This window comes from Aedes albopictus, chromosome 2, assembly GCF_035046485.1.
Source record: "Aedes albopictus strain Foshan chromosome 2, AalbF5, whole genome shotgun sequence".
In the NCBI taxonomy this organism is placed as follows: Eukaryota; Metazoa; Arthropoda; class Insecta; order Diptera; family Culicidae; genus Aedes; species Aedes albopictus.
The window spans coordinates 442280080-442297509 of NC_085137.1; the positions used below are offsets into that span (position 1 = coordinate 442280080).

Sequence of the window (17430 nt, forward strand, 5' to 3'; positions counted from 1 at the left end):
CGAATAGGTTCGGGAATGGACCAACTTTTTTTTCAAAATTCTATCTCTATGCATTGCGTTCATGCAGAGCTCCAATGTGTTCGGGTGAAAAAACAATTTCGAAAATCGACCGAGAAAGCAATGACAACGAGACAATTTGAAACTTCAGTTGTCTTGGCAATTTCTCTACCGCCCTGCAAGGCAGTAGACAGGCAGTACAACGTTTGCCGGGACTACCGTGATATGATATTCTTTTCTGCTCGGGGAATGTGGCTGAACCTGTGGCATGGGAAAATAGGAACATCATTGAGTTCCTATCATTGTGTGGTCTTTGTTTGATGAAGTTGTTATCTGGAAGGAATCTTTTATGTTGTGGGCAAAGATGAAAGAAAATATAAATATTTATTGCTTTGTTATGAAGTGTGGAATTTTTCAAGTACGATGGACAAGTCCGTCGAGGGTGCATGCATACTCTGATGCATTTCTAATTTCTGATGGAATACGATTGGAAATATTATCCATTACGTCCCTTACACATTTTGTTGTGTGATATGAGAAGTTTAGGGCGCAGCATAAACGCGAGAGAGATCAAACCACGACTACACTATGTCTGAACCAGAAGCTTCATTTTCATTAAAAAAGGTTTCAAAATATTCTCTCGGTGAATTTTTTTCCATACATTTTGTACGGGAGAGAAATTGGCCGAAAATAAAAATTCCATGAAAATGTGTATGAAAAATAGTTAAAAAAAAATCATGTGCATGAAAAAAATCTAAATTCCCCCAAGTTTCCGCATATGATAATATAGCATGGACTCTGGTATTCAGTGGAAAGAAACCCGATGTACATGTACTATGAAATTGTTCGTACCTTTAAAAAAGTTATCTTAGCCTCTTGCTTGAAAAAAAAAAAACATTGTGATATTGTGACTTGTGATCTTTACGCAATTCTTCAGAAATTCCACCATAAAAAATATTCCAAGCATTCCTTCAAAAATACATTCAATGGTTCCTTAAGTAATTGCTCAATATCAAGTTAATATCAGAAGAACTCTTCTAGAGCTTCGGACTTTAGTTTACCAATGTTTCTTCCACAAATTTCCCCTCGAACTCATTCACGTATTCTTTCAAATAATCTGTCAAGGATTCATTGAATTTGCTTCAGAAATTCCTGTAAGAACTACTCCACAAACTTCTGAAAGAAATCTATTACATAAATGGCTTGAAGTAAGGTATGCCGGGTCAAAATGAAACGGTTGGAGTAAGATAAAACATTGGGTTAATATGATGTTTTATAATAGTGATACACAATTTGAAGTTTTTTGATTAAACTATCTTTTGGTGAAAGATAGATTTCCAAATTGCAATGAAATCTATATCAAAATATTGCGTTTCAATTCGCCCCACCTGTTTCTATTTGCCTTGTTGTACACTACTTATTTTTATTTATTTTTTTATATTTTTTATAACATGTATTTTAACTTAAATCAAATTCTTTACTTAACCTTACTTTAGAAATTCCTTTAGGAATTTCTTAAGAAATTCTTCTAGAGTTTTCTCTAAAAAATATAGAAAGTTTCTTTCGGAAAACATTTTATGTATTTCTCCATAAATGTCAAAATAGACTAAATTAGAGAATCATCTAGAGGTTTCCAGAAATTTTACGAAGCTTGTTTTAGAAAATCTTTGTTTACTGCAGTGATTACTCTGAAGATTCTTCAAAAAATGTCTCAAAAGATTTTAGAAAATTTCCCGTAGATTTCCGCAAAGATCCCTTCAGAGTATTCTTCACCAATTTCCCCAAGAAATGTTTCAGAAATACTTGAATGGTAATCTTTACAAAATTATTCATAGTTCCCTAAGTCCAACCATAGTCTCCTTAAGATATTCTTTCAGCTTTTTTTTTTTTTGAAAAAATGCTGCAATCCCTAGAAATTCTTCCAGAGGTTCCATCAAAGATTTTTCCATGGAATTCCTTAGGAATTCTTTCAGTAATTGTAGAGATTCCTCCAGAGGATTCTTAAAGATCTCGGTTTTGAAAATCTTTTTGGAAAAAATTCATGGATTCCTTAAAAAATTTAACGAAATTTACCTCAAAATTTCTTCAGAGCTCCATTTACCAGTTTTCTCCTGAGTTTTCTCCGGATTTTCAAGATAATGCTCCACAAATTTCTCCAAAGATTTTCCTAAAAAAAAACTACTAAGATTTCCTTAAAAAAACATACATGGACTCTTCCAGACTTCCTTTTTGCGTTTCTTAAGAAAGCCTCATAGATCTCCTCAGTAATTGTTTTATGGATTCCTTTAGAAAATTCTCCAGGGATTGCTTCAGAAACCTTTTCAGGCATTTTTTTGAATTTTTTTTTCACCAGTTCCTTTAAAAATCCTTTCTTCAACTTCTTCATAAAATCGTTCAGAGTTGTTTTGGAATTTATCCCTCACTGCTTTTCGATATGGACTGTATTTTTAGAATGGACGTTCAGGGCAATGTTGGTGGGAATTCTTTCAGGGTATATTATCAAGCTCCGCACCTCACTTCACATAACAACACAGTTTATTGAACGACAGACTACATTTATTATAACTAATTGCAACACTAGCATCTATTTGTTGTTCATAGAATTGGATTTTGGCTACGTCCAAGCGTTTTGTTGACGTACTTCGAATTTTGGTTGGGACAATTGTAGTTTACTTTAGTTCCCTTGGGTCTCTCATGCATCGCGAGGTTCTTCGATGCAGTCCAACACTCTAACACAAAGGTTTATTAGGAAGTTTTTGTACAGATTTTTTACATTTTTTTTCTAAGAAATCCTATAGCAGTTCTCCCATTAAATTAATTTCAGAACCATCCATAGATTCCTATGGAAATTCCTCTTAAGTTTCCTTGAAAAATTGTTTCAGGGTTCCATAGGGAATTTCTTCAGGAATTTCTCGAAATAACCCTGTAGTGAATCTATTTGATAATCTTAAAAAAATGAAAAGATTTCTACTGAAATTTCATCAGAAACTTCGCCAGAAACGATTTTATAGATTTCTTCCAAAATGGTTTCATGTCATAAGAATATTCTCCGGGAATTCCTTTTAGAAAATCATCCATGAATTCCCTCACCAGGGTTCGTTAAGAGAACTTTTCATAAGTTATTTAAAAAACATTCTCCATTTTTTCCCGAAATTCCCGTGGAGTTTTCTATACAATATCCTTTAAATATAGATGCCTCAAAAAACTTCTTCAAGGATTGCTTTATAACTTCTTTTGATTTCCTCAAAAATTTCTCCATGGATTTTTTTGGAATATCTTCCAAAGGTTCCGTTAAAAAATAAAAAAATACAGCTTTTTTCGGAAATGTGTCTAAGTATTGTTCAAGGAAATCTTGTTTGGATTTCGCCCAAACTTTTTCCATGTATTTATTTCTTTAGAAATCCCAGAGAATTCCTGTAGATTTTTTCCAATGAATTCTCAAGAATTTTCACCGAATTTCAGGAAATTTTTCAGGAACTATAGGAACAAATGTAAATTGGAAATTCCCTCAGGAATTCTGCCAATAAATCTTTTATGATTTTGCAGAAATAATCCCTTTGTTAATTCATGCATTTACACTTCAGAAAATCCTCTAGGAAATTTGTTAAAAGATTTCGTTTGGAGTTTTTTTTTCTAGGAATTCCACCAGGAGTTCCTCAAGGTTTTTCTACAGAAATGAAGTTTTTTTTATCTAATTCCCGTCTATGTAAGTATCAACCAATATTTTTTTTTCTCGCACCTCGCCTGGTGACTCAAGGCTAATTCAGTATCAATTACTAGTATATGCATTAACTTCCATTAAAAAATATCGTAAAAGAATTACAATTTTTTTGTAATAATTGTCCCTGTTTCCGTCTAGCCCACGTCTATTTTGGGCACAACCTGAAACCCGGCACACCTCCGACGTGACGCTGTGGTACTTAGGATGGTCAAAAATTATGATTTTACCTTTAGTGTTTATTCGAAAAGTCGTTTGAAGTCTTCGCAACCCAAATCAAATCATGCATTCATGATGTATACGATTGTGTAGAAAATTTTAAATTGAGTTGGATGTAGTTTTAGAATAACGACCAAATTTTTTCCATTCATATTTTGGCCTACCAGATCATAATACACCATCACATTGTATCGAAGAAATCTTTCTTTGTGGTTGTGAAATACAATGTTTCGTATGCAGAAAATCCACGCACATATTTGCTTGCATCCTCCCTCCACTCAGCGAAAAAACTATCGAAAATCATCAAGGTGTGAATTTTTGCTATAACTAAAACTTATGGTAGGCAAACTTTTAGCCGATACATCATTTTGAGGGGTGACTCCAAACTTTTGGTCCATGACATCAAGGATTAATTTACTTAATAACTTATTTTCTAGATTTTTTAGCTAAGTTCTGTAAAAAGCAGTTGAAAGCTAATAGAAAATGGGTCATATTACCGCTCTCATCTTAAAATTTGGTCGACCCAATTTCCAGCGACACTGCCGTAAGTTTATATACATTTTTAAGAAAATTTGGCAACTTTGGGTTAATAATAAACTTGAGTAATCACCGTGTAATATATAATAATTGGGTTGCATTGGCTTTTCTCGGTGACAGGTTGTATTAAAACAGCGTTTTATACGTTACGCGTTTCGGCCTACTATTCTTCAGCCTTCCACAGACTCTACAATACATTTATTAGACAATTACAAAATTACAGTGATGCTCATCAAACTGTTCAATCATCATGACCACATATTTTTACTCTTGTTATTTAAAAATCGGTAATTATTTAATCAGGTTTCCTTGTAAATACGATTTCTGGAACCACTGTAAAGGATAATGGTCACCCTATGGTTGTCAATTATATTTCTAAAATCAACAAACCAGACAATTCGAATGAGTGTAATCAGTTTCGTACCTTTTAATTCCGCCATATTTTGCTTATCCTTCGACAGATACGCGTATTTCGACTACACTCAAACCTCCATTTAGGTAGGATCCATTTAGGTAAAATCTATTTAGGTCCCTTTATTTAGGTAACGTTACCTAAATAGAATTTGGTTGTGTTCAGAACAGCTGGAGTACTTAAGATCGATGACGTCATACCCGACATTAACCTATCATTCACCTGTTTTTATTTTGGACTCCAAACCCAACATAGACCCAACAGTTGTTCGATGTTGGTCCAACAGTGGCCCAACATACGATAAAAATTTACCCGACATTGACTCGACATTCAACAATTTTTCAGTCTGGCGGAATTTTTCAAGGTTTTTTTTTGTATTCCATGCCCAGCTAGTCATTTGCAGGACAATTCTCACCTGAGACCCTCCAAAACCCCCGAAAACGCTCCTGAAGCCCCTCCCCTCCAGAAACTCCCTTGAAAGTTCTCTGAAACTCCGCATGACCATCTTTAAATCTCCTATTCGAGTCACTCTCCCTAGTTAAACTTCTTTGCAACCTTGTACTCCATTTAGGTAATGAACTGAATCCATTTAGGTAATGAATCCATTTAGGTAAAAATTCTATTTAGGCAGTCCCGACTCATTACCTAAATGGAGGTTTTGGTGTACCGCTTGTAATCTTCCTCAGTGTCAGTTTTCCACTACACTGACACTGAGGAAGATTACAGGTGGTAGTCGAAATACGCGTATCTGTCGAAGGATAAGCAAAATAGGGCGGAATTAAAAGGTACGAAACCGATTACACTCATTCGAAGAGGGTTCAAAAAGTCGGTACAAGGAAAACCAGACATGCTTTTTTTGTGTTATGTGTCAAAGCGCACTAATCCAATAAACTTCCGGTTCACTGAAGTGCATTGATATTCACAGTTCGCTACACCAACAATGCTTTACTAATGTTCCATTTTCCAAGCTAAGCAAACAATCTATTATGATCAGATATCACGCTAGATAGTTTAATTTGACGAATTAATTACTTAAAACAGCTATCTAAAATTGAAATCATTTATTCAGAAGGTACTATTAAAAACATCGCATCAGAGTTATACAAAGAAAGAACAGCCTATGATTCGAAGAAGGAAAAATCTTTTATAAAATATTTGCAGTTTCAACGCCAACTAATCCCTGAATGTCAAAACTAGAAATTAAAAGAAGGAAATATTTCTGATGATCATATTGGTAGTTAGAATGTAAAAAACTTCCTCTGGATCCTTTGATCATAATTCGGCCAAATGACCCATTCGACCAGATGGCATTCGGCCAAGTGGCGTTCGGCCAAACGACATTCGGCCAAATGGCCCGACACCGTTTCGAACCACGATGGCGTAGTGCACGTTCAGCGTGCCTGTCTGGGTCATATTGAACCCAACCTCATACTTTAGTTAACAGTGGTCCTTCAGCTTTCTAACAGACACCATTGCATTGCCGCATAAGGCGCTGTCCATAAACTCCTCTCCTCTCTCCTCTTCTTGGCGTAACGTCCTCACTGGGACAAAGCCTGCTTCTCAGCTTAGTGTTCTATGAGCACTTCCACAGTTATTAACTGAGAGCTTCCTCTGCCAATGACCATTTTGCATGTGTATATCGTGTGGCAGGCACGAAAATACTCTATGCCCAAGGAAGTCAAGGGAATTTCCTTTACGAAAAGATCCTGGACCGACCGGGAATCGAACCCGTCACCCTCAGCATGGTCATGCTGAATACCCGTGTGTTTACCGCCTCGGCTATATGGGCCCCTGTCCATAAACTACGTAGACTTTTTTTGGCCATCTCAGACACCACCCCCCTCCCCCCTCGTAGAATTTAGTTCATACAAAATTTCCGAAATTTGTATGGAGCGTAGACTTTGGCCAGAACAACCCCCCCCCCCTCCCCACTAAGCGTCTACGTAGTTTATGGACAGGCCCTAAGGGTGAAAGTATGCTATCCTAATAAATCAGGGCACATAAATCATTGGCAGTGATGCCCATCGAGTTGTTTAATCATGACCAAATATTTTCTCTCGTGCTAAAAATCGTTAATTATTTAATGGAATGTCCCAGCAGAAACGGTTTCTGGAACCCCAACAAAGGATACCTAATGGTCACCCTATGGGTATCAATTGTATTTCAAAAAATTAGCAAACCAGACGATGCTTGATTTTTCTTATACACTCATTGCACAATTATGGGTCACACACAATTATTAGTCACTTTTCACTTTAATAGATAAATACTAACTAATTGCAAACTTTTGTTAGCCATTATCATTTTTCGTTCATGAGTTGATTTGTTTTGTGTCGTTATACGTATCGCACAAGGGATTATACGTCAAAACATACATATTTTCAGTAATGTTTTGTTCGGCGTAAAACCATCTGTCAAAGTATCGCTTCTATTGTGAACATCAGAAAGTGGGTGCGCTGCTTTCGTAAGCTCTGTAAAGGCGAGCTTTAGTGATTTTCAAGTGCGAAATGGTATCGTCACCAGAACAAAGGTATAATTTACGTTCTAAATGTAGAAATTCATGTGACTGCAGCTAATTAAAGCTTATTTCAGGCAAAATTTAAGTGACTCATTATTGTGCCAAGGAACACCGAATATCACACAATTATGGGTCACTTTTTGTGCAACATAATATTGAGAGTTCTGTGTACATGGGCATTGCATACTTTTAGGCGTTTATCAGTGGTTGTGTTGGAGATTTTGTCCCAATTTTGACAAATTGATTCCAAATCGTGAAAACACGCTTCGTTAAGAGGTTTGTGACCAGTTTTAGATTCTACTATAGTTGATCTATCTAGAATAGTGACCATTCATTGAAAAAATAGACAAAACATTATTGTTCAGGCGATTCCTCTTGAGTGACCCATAATAGGCAACAAATTGACCCATAATTGTTACACAGCCAATTTTGACCCATAATTGTGGTTTTCATTATTCACCAACATTTCAGTAATTTTCACCACCTAAAGTTAATTTTACAAGCAGATTTGTATATAAAACAATAAAATGGAGTGTCAATGAAGAGAATATAAAATAAAAATAAAGAAAGTGTTATTTTTGTATGAAAAACGATTCATATTATGAAATGATTATGCCTTGAGTGACCCATAATTGTGCAATGAGTGTAGATCAGAGTGCACAAACCCAATAAATTTCCGCTTCACTGAAGTGTATTAACATTCACAGTTCGCTACGCCAATCATGTTTTAGTTTGCTCCATTTTTTTAAAGTTATGTAGCTGAATAAAACTATTACGATCAGATTATCACGCTCGAACGTTTGTTTTGATAAACTTTTTTTTAATTACTCGAAGCATGATCTAAAATTTAAATTTTTTCATTCAGAAGGATGAGCTGCGAATGCCATAAGATTTATTCGTAGATGAGATGAAATCGCTACAACCATTTTTCCTTCTTATGGAAAAGTACGAAAAAGTAACAATCTGTCACATTTACAACGATTCAGCCATTCTTCTGATTCACTTTTTAACGACGTAATAAATGACGCTTTGTTTCTTGTTTGCTTATTTCACCTTTCAGGAACGATTCCACCGGTCCGGCATCAGCTCATCACCCCCCATCCCAGCCAGGCAGCACCCAGACAATATCCGTTTACGTAGGATCATTTCCATAGTAAAAAAAGCCATCTCAGATTGTTTACGGGCGTGACTCTTATCGGGCTTTAAAACGTCGTTGTCGCTGGATATTTAATTTCAAGCTCAATTGTTTCGTTCGGTTGATTTGCATTCGGGGTTGGTGATAAGGCGTGGAAGCAGACGACGACGCCGTGGAGATTGCGGAGATTCCTTATCATTCTTGACAGGAGGGCATGTGCAATATGTAAAGGTAACATCAATGTCTGAATTTGTTTTCGCTTCTCGGATAGAAATTTGTCACCACTGTGACAAGGCAGTGACAACGGGCGACGACGTGTGTCGGATGCTGATAGGATCCACGACTGCACGATTAAATTAATTGTCTTTGAGTTGCATACTTCTTGTGGATATACATATATACAAAACACAAGTGATCTCAAGAACCCCCTATAATCGAAGCCCTATTGAACAAACAAAAAATCCTATATCTAATGCTCCTTATAGTCGATAGGAGAGTTTAGAAAAGCATATTTAAATTGATGTTTAATCGGATCAATAAACAAATAAGAGACAAACTGTAGCAAAGAAGTTAAAGGTGATTGAACTCTAGTGTAAAACTAATGAAATTAGTTGACATATATCGACTTCTTCGGTCTACTAGTAAGAGAGCTTGTGTATTATACTTGTAAACACATAACAAAAATCATCACACAACTGATTTCCTTTCTCTCTAGGTGTACGGAAAGTATCTTCTATGACGATATTTTCATTATATAGACACGAAGGAGGATGCGAATCCAAGCTCATAAATACTTGATGCTTAGTCAGTATGCCGCCGTACTTAGAATAGTGGTATCAGAATCAAAACCCCGTTCTTTCGATTTTCCCTCCAGTTTCATTGTGTTTTTCCATTCAACCGTAAGCTCGCTTAGTTGATCGTTTCGGTCGCAGCACGTTCATAGTCATACCCCGTAGCCCCGTAACCAGTCCTGTGAGTTGACTCCACTATTTTTTGTCGCTACTCTCCGCAAGCATTTCCGTATCCGGGCTCTCAGATTATGTTTTTTTTGCGAGTCGTGAGCGCACAGGAAGCAATACCAGTAAAAGGGTCACGTAGACTGTATTTATTTAAATTGGACACCATTTTTAAATCATACGCCGCACCGTTGCAATATTTATTCAGTGGATTTTTGAATGTTCGGTCGTGGCTTGTGTGGCTTACCATATGCTGTGAACGGGCAACACAGTACCGAGTAAAAGTACAGTGACCGATGGGCAAATTTATGAACATTCGAAGGGCGTCGGATAATCTATATCAGACATACTACTTGCTGAGTGTGAAGAGTTCGATTCCGGGTCGGTCTAGGAACTTCTCGTAAAGGGAATTTCCTTTACTCCCTTGGAGTATCTTTGTGCCAGCCGCACATTTGGCTGACGGACTAAAAAAATCATTGTCTCTGTTATTTCTGGCCGTATTTCAAAGGATATAAATCGAAATGGCCGGCAATGGTTCTTATTTCTATGCCTGGCACAAAAATTGCCATTGATCACATGCATACATACATACATACATTTGTTCAACATCATATTTAAGACAAGACATAATCAACAATGGTACATACGCCACTATACTCGGTTTGTGGCTACCGTTCTCCATCCGCAGTCACGCCCGATGCTCGTCAAGTCACGCTCCACCTGATCCGCCCATCGTGCTCTCTGCGCTCTACGCCTTCTTGTGCCAACTGGATCAGTAGAAAACACCAGCTTTGCAGGGTTTTTATCCGGCATTCTTACAACATGCCATGCCCGCCGTATCCTTTCGGCTTCGGCCACCTTCTAGATTCTGGGTTCACCGTAAAGTGCAGCGAGCTCGTGGTTCATCCCTCTCCGATACACACCGTTCTCCTGCACACGTCCGAAGATCATCTTTAGCACGCATCGCTCGAAAACTCCGAGTGCTTGCAGATCCTCTTCGAGCATGTTTGTAGAGGACCACCGGTCCTATATGGGTCTTGTACATCATGCATTTGGTACGTGGGTGGATGTTTTTAGACCGTAGCTTCTTTTGAATCCCTTAGTAAGCCAGACTTCCGCTAATGATGCGCCTATGAACTTCACGACTCACATTGTCGTCAGACGTCAGTAAGGATCCGAGGTGAACGAAATCCTCCACCACCTCGAAGGTACCCCCGTCTATCGTAACATTACTGTGCAGACGGATCCAGTTCTGTTCGGTGACGCCTAACAGCATGTACTTTGTTTTTTAGGCATTCACCACCAGTCCGACCTTTGCTGCTTCGCGTTTCAGGCGGGTGTATATTTCTGTTACCGTTCCAAATGTTCTGATGATAATGTCCAAGCCGTCCGTAAAGCATACAAATTGGCCGGATTTTGTGAAAATCGTTCCCCGGTTGTTGAGCCCGGCTCGTCGCATCACACCTTCCAGAGCGATGTTGAATAATAGGCATGAGAGACCATCACCTTGTCACAGTCCCTGGCGAGATTCGAATGAACTGGATGTTCACCCGAAACCCGTACGCAGTTTTGCACACCGCCTATCGTTACTTTAATCAGTCTAGTCAGCATCCCAGGAAAGCCGTTTTCGTCCATGATTCTCCATAGCTCTGCGCGGACGATACTATCATATGCCGCTTTGAAGTCGATGAACAGGTGATGCGTTGGGACCTGGTATTCACGGCATTTCTGGAGGATTTGCCGTACGGTAAAGATCTGGTCCGTTGTCGACCGGCCGTCGATGAAGCCGGCTTGATAACTTCCCACGAACTCATTTGTTTTAGGTGACAGACGACGGAAAATGATCTGGGATAGCACTTTCAAAATAGTGATCGCCTAGAAGTTCTCACATTCCAAATGGTCGCCTTTCTTGTGAATGGGGCAGATTACCCCTTCCTTCCACTCCTCCGGTAGCTGTTCGGTTTCCCAGATCCTGACTATCAGCCGATGCAGACAGGTGGCCAACTTTTCTGGGCCCATCTTGATGAGTTCAGCTGCAATACCATCCTTACCAGCTGCTTTGTTGGTGTTGAGCTGATAATGGCATCCTTAACTTCCCTCAGCGTGGGAGTTGGTTCATTTCCGTCCTCCGCTGCACTGGCGTCGTCGTTTCCTCCGTTGCTGTGGGCTTTCGTGCCTACGTTCTCCACGCCGTTCAGGTGCTGATCGAAGTGCTGCTTCCACCTTTCGATCACCTCACGTCCGTCCGTCAAGAGGCCTCCGTCTTTATCCCTGCATATTTCGGCTCGCGACACGAAGCCGTTGCGGGATGCGTTGAGCTTCTGATAGAACTTCCGTGTTTCTTGGGAACGGCACAGCAGTTCCATTTCTTCACACTCCGCTCTTCCAGGCGGCGCTTTTTCTCCCGAAAGTGGCGGGTCTGTTTTTCCCGCTTCTATTTGTAACGTTCCACGTTCTGTCGGGTCCCTTGCTGCAGAATTTCCGCCCTTGCTGCGTTCTTCTCCTTCAAAACCATTCTGCACTCTTCGTCGAACCATTCGTTCCGTCGAATCCGTTCCACGTACCCGATGGTACTCTCGGCTGCGTCATTGATGGCTGCTTTCACTGTACTCCAGCAGTCCTCTAGAGGGGCCTCATCGAGCTCTCCCTCGTCTGGCAACGTGGCCTCGAGATTTTGCGCATATGCTGAGGCAACATCCGGTTGGACCGTGGCTTGTACCAGTGCAGTTTGACCATCACCAGATAGTGGTCGGAGTCGATGTTGGCGCCACGATAGGTCCTGACGTCGATATTGTCGGAGAAGTGCCTTACGTCAATCAGAACGTGGTCGATTTGAGGTGTAACGATAAGGGAGGATGTGTTGGAAAAAGGTGCTACGTTTTCGGAAGCGGCGAAATCAATGAGTCGTAGGCCGTATTTGTTCGTCTGCTGGTGAGCGCTGAACTTTCAAATCGTCGGTCTGGATTCCTCCTCCTGGCCTACCTGAGTGTTTAAATCTCCTATGATGATCTTGACGTCGTGGCTTGGGCAGCGGTCGTATTCGCGTACGATCTGCGCGTAAAATGCGTCCTTGTCATCATCAGTACTTCCGGAGTGTGGGATGTGCACGTTTATTATGCTGAAGTTGAAGAATCGGCCTTTGATCCTCAACCTGCACATTCTTTCGTCGATCAGCCACCAACCGATCACGCGTCTCTGCATATCGCCCATCACGATGGAAGCTGTTCCCAGCTTGCGTGTGTTGCCGCAGCTCTGGTAGATGGTATGAGAACTTCTAAACGTTCGCACCATGTACCCTGTCCAACACACCCCCTGCGCTACAATGTCGAACCCGCGGTCCTTCAGTACATCGGCGAGTATGTGGGTGCTCCCAATGAAGTTGAGTGATCGGCAGTTCCACGTACCGAGTTTCCAATCGCAAGTTCGTTTTGTTCGCTGGGGTCGTTGCCGTTGATCTCGATTCGTATTATTCTGTTGCTGATTTTCCGTTACAAAGGATTTTTTACGGCTGGCTCGTAGTGCCTGTCACCAACCCCCTACTTTCTGGAGGACCATAGTGCACAGTTGAGCTTAGAGTCCTTCCCTGGCACTCGGACGTACATCAGCCGCCCCTTACATGGGGATCAGACACTGTTGTGAGCCGCTCCTCCTGGAGAACAGACGCAAACCCCCCTTCCCTGTCAGCCTACGGCCAAAGTTCCCACTGGGGTTGGTTACCCGATCTTTCCTAAGGTTCCTCGTAGTTTCCAACTGGTACCACGTGGAGGATAAGAGTTGCTGGGCAGAGGCTAGTGGGTCACAATGGGATCTGAATTGCTCCGGGAGGCTGCCACCAGTCTTTTGCATTATCACCATCATAACACAAAAAAGCCGCAACATCAACATTGTCCTTCGTCCTCCATCAACGTTACAGCCGACCGTCACTATGTTGCTAACGAACAAATTCGAGACGAACGCATTGATACAATGGCTGCCACCGCAACGCTCTTTATTGCAAATCTCCTGAGCAACCGAACGCTTGTTAACAGTCGTTCCGACGCAGAGCTATGTCACTCACTGCTGGGTGAAGGGCCAGGATGATTGCATGGCGCAACAAACACAAACATAGCACGCCCTATGAATATGAATGCAAGGCGTAGAACAAAAACTCGCTCCGGTGTTTAATGGTGTGGTTCGAAAACAAGAGACGATCGCTGCTGTTGGATTTGGTTGACTCTGTATTGAACGAGGGTAGGCTTGAGTGACTTTTGCGTTAATCGATTATGTTTTGATGGACTGCTTACCCTGGCTGCCACGTTCAGGAAATCATCCAGCTTCTGTCCAGCTTGCGTCAGTCAGTCAAAAAGTTCTTCCACCTCGAACAAGTGGCACTCAAGGTCACCGTCTTACAGCAGATTGACACGGGCACAATATGAAGAATTGCCAATTTGACAAAAAGGAGCAAAGTTATTGCTATGCCAAGCGTCATTATGTCAAATAGAATAAGGTACACCGGGGCAAGTTGAAACGGCCGGGGCAAGATGAAATACGAAGTTTTGAAACAGATTTCAATACAATTTGGTAATTTATCCTTCGTTGTAAGGTTGTTTGAATCAAAAACTATGCGTTATGGCGATCAAACTGTTAATCATCATTACAAAACATCATATTAACCCGCTGTTTCATCTTGCCCCACCCGTTTCAACTTGCCCCGGTGTACCTTAAATGCTTGTTGATGTTTTTATACCTGTAATTATGAAGCCCTAGGCTAGTTCTTCACGAGACCCATGATTTTCTTCCCTTGCGAAGGTAGAACTCACTTTTTGTGAATTTGTCGAAGTGGGATTCGACCCCAGGCCCTTGGCGTGATAGTAACGTGCTTTAACCATCACACCAGATCCGCTCCTCTTCAAGTTAAATGATATTATCCAGCCGTTTTTCCCCTATTTTGATCCTATTTCGAAAACAGACAATTAAGGCACCGATTGTTCTCGTACTTTTTGTTATCATGCATGCTCACTCCTAACAAAAAAACACACAAAAATAAAAAAAAAAAACGAATAGCGCTTAAATGCTTTGTTTTCGATGGGATGGAAATGGGAGCATTTTGCTCAACATGGATTCCGTTCCCCTAGTATAATTGTTCGTGTTTTATTTCCTAAGCAGGGTTTACCATATTTAGGTTGCAAGTATTGGACTTTATTACTTGAGCTTGCTATTCTACGCTAAGTTTCCTTTGCCAATAGTTTATTTTGAACGCTGAACACCGTTCATATTTGCTCCATCAGAAATACATCAGTATAAAATCATGAAAAAGTATGAAAATTGACAAAGTATTTTTTTTTTTATTTCAATAATAAAAGGTTGAAAACTTTTGGCCCTACCTGTAAACCTTTTCATTGCTAATTCCACTCACTATTTGAGAAGAACCATTGTATAGTAGGATCACATGCGGTAGAAGTAAAACGAACGTGTCGCATACCAAGCCGTATCGTACAGTGCTCTGAGTACTGCCTGGCGGCCAAAAGTTAGGCTCGTTTAAGGAAGTGATCCCGGTTAAGTGCACAATGCAAAATGGTCAAGTTTCCAGAGTAATGAGAAAATATGCATCTAAAGAAATAAACATGTTCAAACGTATTTTTTGCCTTTCTTGTACACCAAGTGTACTGGAAAGGCTATATGTGCACTCCAAAAATGATTTTTTTGATAGAAGGCCCGAAGGGTCAAGTCACATATACAAATCAACTTAGCTCGATTTATTGAGGTGATGTTTGTGTGTGTATGTGTGTGCACAAAAATAAACTCATGTCACTTTTTGGCAGTAAACCTCAACCGATTTAATTGACCGACGATTCATTCGACGCAGAATCTGGTCCTATTGAAAATGGTTCGGATCGATCAAGCCCTTCCGAAGTTATGGCCGTTTAGGTGTTCCGGGCCAGTACCTTAGGAAGAGGCCAGATACGAAACTGTTACAAACCTATGCATGCGACCTATCAAACCGCGGCTTTTTCGATAGCCTGATGAACAGTAAGCAATAAATTAGTTTCAGACCATATCTGAATAACCGGTAATGTTCCGGAACCGGTTCCTGGTCTCCTGCCGGAAGTGGCAAAAAAAGTGAACCAAACTTATGCATGCGACACATCAAAGAGCGGCTTTCTCGATAATCAGATGAACAGAAAGCAAGAAAACAGTTTCAGACCATATCGGTGTTCTGGTGTTCCGGTTTCAGACCGGTAGTGTTCCAGAACCGATTCCGCATGTCCCGCTGGAAGTGCCCAATTAAAAAAGTGAACCAAACCCAGGCATGCGACAAATCAAATAGCTGGTTGTTCTATAACCAGGTGAACGGTAAGCAACCGGTTCCAGGTGTTCCGCTGGAAGTGATCAGTTCAAAAACTTCATTTTACCCATGCATGGGACACATCAAACAGCGCCATTTTCAATAACCATATAAACGGTAAGAAGGAAAATAGTTTCAGACCATATCGGAACCGCTTATATATAAAACTAACGAAGTTGTAGGACTGAATCCAGCTTAAGCGTTTGATGTTGACTGAGGAATAGTAGGTCGAAACGCGTCACGAAGAACAAGCTGTTTCAGTTATTTGGCACCGATAATTGCCAATAAATTTGCCAATAACTCCGCATACCTAGCCAAACTGCGTGGTGGCTAGGTATGCAAAGTGCGAGATTATGTCTCGGCTTCATAAAAAAATCGCTCTCACTTGTAGTTAGTGGGAACAAACGGGAGTGTGTTGTGGATTGGCATCTAAGCCGAAAGAGAGATGAGTTTGTGAAATAGGAGTGTTCATGGTGTGGCTTCAGAGTCAGTTTGGCTTTCTATTCCGCAGAATCATTACTTTTTCTGTGGCTTAGTTGGTTAAATCGCCGGTCTGGCGAATGCGGAGTCGTGGGTTCAAATCCCACCAGAACGCGATTTTTTTTCACAAATTTCATCTCTCAATTTGTCAATTGGCAACATTCCGTGCCTTCTAATTACCAGTTTTTCCAGCAAAGAACAAAGCTTGACAAATCTATAGGGATCTCGTCAAATCACACCATTTTAGATTCATGTAGCGTAATTTAACGTAACATAACGTAGCCTTTAAAAAGTTTCCAAATTCGATTATGGCTTTGATAAAATTCTTGCTTTTCTGAATAAGAATTATAAAAATTTCGATTTTCTCCTATGTCAACCCTCCTCTTCCCACAGGAAAATTTTGGTTGGAATTCAATAAATAAAAAGAAAATCGGGTTAAGTACGGTTCCTTTGAATTCCACTAAGAATTTGCATCCTTTGACAAATACGTATTTCGACCTCAACTGTAAGGTCGTCTTCAGTGTCTTGTACTTGACTCGAGTACAAGACACTGAAGACGACCTTACAGTTGAGGTCGAAATACGTATCTGTCAAAGGATGCAAATTCTTAGTGGAATTCAAAGGAACCGTACTTAACCCGATTTTCTTTTTATTTACAGATATTCCCCTAACAAGCCCAGGTTAATCATCATGGAATTCAATATTTTGAGGATGGGCACAAATAAATAAATCAAGAAATTTTTAAATTTTAAGGTGAAGTAAGAATCCTCCAGAAAATTCCAGAAATCCGATGAGGTCAGCGATTTGTCTTAATTGTTTTGGTATTTTTTCATCAAACACATTTATTATTTATCACCCAAACAACCCCCCCCCCTTTATGCACGGGCTTGATCAGCAGGATGCAGGATATCAGCTGGGTAGGTACCGCCACAAATGGTTGCCTTCCATGTTGCATTTCCGTTATGTAATTGAAACAAATTCACCCCTTGATACATATAAGCCAAATGGTCTGACCCTTGAGTTGGCACGAGAAAGATTATTTCACTTGTGGATCCAAACTAGCTAGAACGTGACAGCAAGATCAAGACGTTGCTCCATTCCCAAACTACTTTCCCATAATATCCTACTATTTA

The 17430-nt window shown here is 40.2% G+C and overlaps 1 protein-coding gene across 3 annotated transcripts in view; it reads left to right on the plus strand.

Annotated features, from left to right (window-relative positions):
• Positions 1-14702, plus strand: part of LOC109420166 (uncharacterized) — a 422805-nt gene extending 408103 nt beyond the window's left edge. For all 3 annotated transcript variants that reach the window (XM_062853749.1, XM_029869904.2, XM_029869905.2), the window contains exon 8: positions 8462-14702. The gene's annotated coding sequence lies outside the window, so the exon portion shown is untranslated. The remainder of the gene's footprint in view (positions 1-8461) is intronic.
• Positions 14703-17430: the final 2728 nt, after the last annotated feature.